The following is a 6,675-nucleotide window of genomic DNA, read 5'->3' on the forward strand; positions in this document are numbered from 1 at the left end:
TTGAGCTCTATTGTGACAACAATGGAGCTATAGCACAGGCGAAGGAACCTCGCTCACACCAGCGGACCAAGCACATACTACGGCGCTTCCATCTCATTCGAGAGATTATCGATAGAGGAGATGTGAAGATTTGCAGAGTACCTACAGAGGCTAACATCGCAGATCCCTTGACCAAGGCTTTGGCACAGAGAAAGCATGATGGTCACACTAGGTCATTAGGCCTTAGAGCCTATACTGATTGGCACTAGTGCTAGTGGGAGATTGTTAGTTAGAGCCCTAGAGCCAATCATTTGATGATTGTATGGACTCATTGTATCATATTCTTGTATATTAATAAAAGCATTTGGATTTTGGTTATTATACTTACTTGTATTGGTGCCAAATAAATTAAGTATAATAATGTCCTTGAGTAGATGGTTCTCACCTATATCAATCGGTTAGTTGAACCGATAGTGAGATGATATAGGGAACACTACTCTAAATCATTCCTAGTCGAGTATTAACATTCAGAGACAATGTTAATGCAATAAGACTAGCATGTAGGTCAGCTCGATGACTTGATCTCACAAGTCATGGATATAGAGATATCAAGCTGACACATGGGTATACATTGGAGAATGTATACTGAATGACCCGCCATGAGAAAGTATCATGGATCGTTATATGAGTGTCATATACTTTCTCATGTGACTATTAGTATGACTATTAGTCCTTAGACCTGAAGTCACCATGGATCCCTACATAAGGAGTTATGTACTTTGGTTTCGTCAAACGTCACCCGTAACTGGGTAGACTATAAAGGCGATTACTGGGTATATAACGAATTATGTAGAGGGATGTGAGTGATGTAGATGGGATCTATCCCTCCCATATGACGGGAGCGATATCGGTATTCTTGATAGAGTGAGACCACTAAGTGCATGGTCATGCCCAAATGAGTCAACATTAGATGTTGAGCTCATTTGATCGAGTGAGTCTACTTGGAGTTCAAGATTTAGATTGATTAGAGAATGACACGGTCTATGCCTCATATTGATCAATCTAGATGTCTAGGATAGAAGGAAAATGTCACATATTGTGAGGAGTCACAATTAGGCACAAGGTGATGTTGGATCTCAACATTCTTGTAACTTGGGTAGTAATGATGTGTTGCTAGATACCGCTCATTACTTATGCTCCTAAATGGGTTTAGGGCATTGCTAACGTTACAAGAACCTATAGGGTCACATACTAAGGACAATTAGATGGAGATTTGGTTCATACGATGAACCAAGAGGATTAGATTCATTTGATGAATCAAATTGGATTAAGAGTAATCCAAATTGGGCTACTTGAGTTAGACTCAAGTTGATTCATGTATTTAATGAGTCTAATTTAGATTATGACTCATTAGATCAATTTAATTTAATGAATTATATTCATTATATTAAGTTGGCTTGAATCAAATGGTTAGATTAGATCAACCATGAGAGAGATTGAGTCAAGTTTGACTTGACTAGAGAGGAAGAGGAAGAGTCAAGTTTGACTTGACTCTTTGCCACATCATGAGTGAGGTGGCAAGATGTGGACCAATAGTGTTGCTCCACATCATCTTGCTTTGCCACCTCATGGAGGTTACAAGCCTCCATTGCATTTAATGTGAGTTAGCCACATTAAATGAGTGGAGGTTACTCATTTGCCACATCATTGTGAAGTGGCAAGATGTGGACCAATGGTAATGGTCCACATCTTCATGATGTGCCACATCATAGGAGTTACAAAATACCTCTTAATGGCTTCACAATAATTGGGATTAATGTGGAATGGGAGTTACACTCCATGGAGTGGCCGGCCACACAAAAGTGGTGAATGAAATTTGATTTTATTCAAGTGTGATTATTGCATCTTCTTCCTCTCAAGCTCTCCCTCTCCCTCTCCTCCTTGCTTGGCCGAATCTTACCAAGGTGCTAGCACACCTTTGTGTGAGGTTTTCTCCACCTACGTGTCCGTGTGGATACTTCTAGAGGACCGGCGCTTGACGGTCTAGAGATCCGGTAATTCCTTGGACGAGCGGAAACGCGAAAGGGCACACTTCATGGTATACTTCTTAATACATAGATCTAGGAGTAGATCTAGAAGTTTTGAAACTCGTACTCGTAATTTTCGTTTGGTTTTCCTTGCACGGATCTATGGCTTTGGGTAATTCGGGGTTTCCGCGACGCGAAAAGCGATTTTCGCGGCCCGAAAAACCCAACAACTTCTGGGAGTGTGTACAGTCAGCATTGGGCACCAGGTTAAAGTTTAGCACAACTTTCCATCCCCAGACAGATGGTCAGACGGAGCGAGTAAATCAGGTACTCGAAGATATGCTCCGAGCGTGTGCCCTAGACTTCAAGGGAAGTTTGTGCTAATATCTGTGTTTAGCAGAATTTACATACAACAATAGCTATCAGGCCACTATCAGCATGGCACCCTACGAGGCTCTCTACGGCGGAGGTGTAGATCTCCAATCTGCTGACATGAAAGTGGTGAACAGAAAGAACTAGAACTTCAGACAAATCTAGTAGCAGATACCACTACAGCTATACAGCAGATCCGCCAGAGGATAGAGACAGCTCAGAGCCGCCAGAAAAGCTATGCTTATACACGACGCTGACCTTTAGAGTTTTCAGTTGGGGATACAATATTCCTCCGAGTGGCTCCCATGAAGGGAGCAATGCGTTTTGGGAAGAAGGACAAATTAAGTCCCAGATATGTGGGACCATACCTTATCACCAGAAGAGTTGACAAGGTAGCATATGAGCTAGAGCTACTCTAGGAGATGTCAGCTATCCATAACGTATTTCATGTCTCTATGCTGAAGAAGCATATACCAGATGCCACCCAGGTGATTGAGCCTCAGTCGGTACAAGTCCGCGAAGACCTCAGCTATGACAGTCGGCCTATTCAGATAGTAGACCGAGCAGTTAAGAAATTGCGGAACAAGGAAGTACCATTAGTAAAAGTCATTTGACAAAATCACACAACAGAAGAGGCAGCTTAGGAGACAGAAGCTAGTATGAGACAGAAGTACCCAGAGTTATTTTAAGTTCGAGGATGAACTTTTTATAAGGTATGGGGGATTGTAACGCCCGAAAATTCTCAAATTAATTTTAGAAATATTCTATTATTTTTCTGGAATTTTAGAATATTTTTATGAAATTTTTGGAGTAGCAGAAATAGCAAAATTAATAAAAACGTAAAATAGCCTAAGCGGGAATTGAACCCGAGACCATTAGACCCTACGATTTATAGATGACCTTAGTAACCAGGGGGCCCCAGCAGGGGTGTGCTGAAAGAAGAGGAGAGAAATTATATTTATGATCGAGTTGGGTTGTATTAATCACTTAATATAAATAGGAAATTTAAGTGGAAGATTATTATTTTAGATCGACAACTCCTCCTCACCCTCAAACCCTCACCGCCGAACCTCTCTCTCTTCTCCACCCTCTCGGCGCACAAACCCAAGAAAACCTAGGGTTCCATGACGCTCCTCTCCGCGAGAAGAAGGTGTAGATGTAAGAAGATCGCCGAAGAGATCTTTTTCTCCGGAAACCTAGCGATCGAAATTGTAAGAAATCTAGCGCAGGAAGTAAGTAACCCCTCACCTGCAGTATAAGTAACTAATCATATGTTTCTACATTCTTAGTTCAGCCGTATGTAGAATTAGAGCACACCAAGTGCTAGATAAAATGACTAGTACAGTTATATGCTACAGTAGACATTTTAATAGCTCAGTTAACTGTCATAGAAGCATTTTAAATAACATACTTAGTCTTGGTTTAGTTTATATGGGACTATGGTTCAATGGGTGGGTTCCCATAGTCGCCTCTAGGTTCAGATAACCTAGCTCTAGGTTCAGATAACCTAGTAAGAGCAAGATAAGATAATTAAGTTATGAACAGTATTTTACTTTTGTCAGTGGCTCTGTACTGCACTCTCAGTTGTCCTTGGGTTGGGCTCCCATAGTCGTCCCTAGGTTTAGATAACCTAGTAAACCCTACTAGATTCGGATTTGCTACCTCGGGTCTAGTTAGGGATGCGCGCATAGCAAGTACAGTTGTCGGGCCCATCAGCAGCATGATTATTATTTTTACCTATTATGAAAGTAGTTTTCAAAACTTCACAAATCAGCTATGTGAATACAGTACAGTTTCAACATTAACCTAACATAGGTTTTAGCTTAACTTATGTATCGGTTTAGTTCCCTTGATGATACAACAATTAGTTTTATGTTCAATATTTGATTGCCATGACTTACATGTCCATATGCCATGTTTTTAGCATTTTCAGTATGATCATCAGCATGTATTTCAAATAGCATCTTTTAAAAACATGATTTCATCGAATGCATGTTTTGTGAGGTAGATGATTCTTACTAAGCTCCCGAGCTTATAGTTTCCTTTTCCTTATACTGCAGATAAATGTAAAGGGAAGATGGATTAGCGGAGGCTGAAGGACAATGCGATAAGATGTGTGTGAGAAGGAACCTGGAATAAAGATTTTTGGGACTAGCAAAGATTAAAAACTTAGTAATTCCTTATGTTGTTGTTTTTCTGCACTTTTAGGATGTTAAGTATCAGGAATCGTGAAACTATATGTTATGCCATGCTTAGACTGTTAATTGTCTTGATATTAGATAGTATGGTATGAGTAATAACATGCCTAGTAGTATTGTTTTATGTTTTAGTTGAGTTCTGAAAGTTCTGTATGAGTTCGTGTGGGATTTCAGTGAAATCAGAAACCCCAATCGATCGGCTGATCGATTGGGAAGTAATTCCCCGCGAACAGAGAGCAACTGAGTCGATCAGCTGATCGATTGAGAAGTCGTCGATCGATCAGCCGATCGATTGAAACGCAACTTCCGCGTACAGTGAGCTGTTGAATCGATCAGCTGATCGATTGAGGTTTCTCAATCGATCAGCCGATCGAATGGGAGAACTCCCCGCGTACAGAACGCCTCTGAATCGATTATCAGATCGATTGGCCAGGCTGGATCGATCAGCCGATCGATTCAGAATTGACCTCCGTGCACAGTAGCATGTTGAATCGATCAGTGGATCGATTAAATAACTCCAATCGATCAGCTGATCGATTAGAAAGTCTGATTTAAGCTCTTTGGTCAAATAGAAAGTTTAGGTTCCTTCTTTAGCATATGTATAACAATGAAGTGTATCTGGAATATAAATTCCAGATTTTATAGCAATTAGCAGGGGATTTAAATTACTTCAGCTTCCCGCATATTGTATTTCAGCTTTCCGCATAAAATAGTTTAGCAAATGTAACCCCCGGCCTCACAGATTAGTCTGTAGGAGGCGGGTCGTTACAATATTGAAGTTTGGACAGAAACAGGTAATTCCTAAATTACTATTCATATCTACTTCAATGAGTCCAATAACTCCCTTATCATAGTCAGAAAATCTTGAGTTGTAAAGGACTAAAAATACTTTGACTCATATGTTTTTTTAGTAAGTGCTCTTAGACCAAACACTATTAGTCCTAAATGTATGTCGTGATGTTTTCTTTGCAAAAGTGTTCGTGATCTCTCCTATCACGCTATCTTTTCTCATTTTTTCTCATTATACTTTCTCTCTCTTCATTCTTTTCATTATACTTTCTCTCTCATTACACTTTCTCTCTCATCATATGTTTATCTCACATTCAACTTTTTCTCTCATCTAATTTTTTCTCTTATTTTCCTCTAAGAGTAAAAAAGAAAATTTAGGTTCATTCCGATTGAAAATATTCAATTAACTAAATATTATTTTTAAGAATAATACCAAAGTTCATATCCATTCTCATTCCACAATACTTGATACCTATTCCTATTCCGATTATTAAGAGAGAACCAAACACCACCTAATTTTATGAAGACTTCCTATTTTAATCCTATCAATTGTCATTATTTTTATTTAAGTATATAAATATAATTTAAATACTTAAACCCAAATACACTACCTATAATTCAATTAATTACATTTCTATATCTATACATTTTAATTTTATTTCTCAAAAATTATAATCATAAATTTCATATAACTTTCAAAAATATTAATTCCGCTAAAATTATAAATTGCATAGGTAGTTTTAAGTATTATTATTAAATGTCTTTAAAACAAATCTAAAGGTATCAGAATGATGGTATAAAAATCTATATTTCCACATAAACTATAATTCTTTTATAGAAAATTTCTTAATTTAATTAATATTATTGATTTGTTAATCTAAAATTTGATAGCCCATATTAAATTATCCTGTCCATGTAAATATATAATTCAAAAAATATAAACTAAATACTTTTTGAAATTGTTTCAATATTTATTCTTTAATGTCCAAATTTTATTCTATACTAAATATCATAAGAATTATAATACTAAAAAAATACGTAATATCATTTTGAAAAATATGATTCTAATAAATTCATACCTGCATTATATAAATTCTTTACTAAAGTGATGTTCAATTTAATAGCTAAATATAAAGTAGTAGTCAGCTAATCAGCGATACTTATAGATAAACCAATAATTAAATAAAATAAAAATATGTAATAATAGTATATTTATCGCATGAATATTTCGTGGATAATACTTTAAGATGAAAATTTTCATAGTATTTAGTTGAAAATCGGTGTCCTAACTGTAATTGCAGATTAATTAA

Source organism: Zingiber officinale, chromosome 10A (assembly GCF_018446385.1).
Source record: "Zingiber officinale cultivar Zhangliang chromosome 10A, Zo_v1.1, whole genome shotgun sequence".
NCBI lineage: Eukaryota > Viridiplantae > Streptophyta > Magnoliopsida > Zingiberales > Zingiberaceae > Zingiber > Zingiber officinale.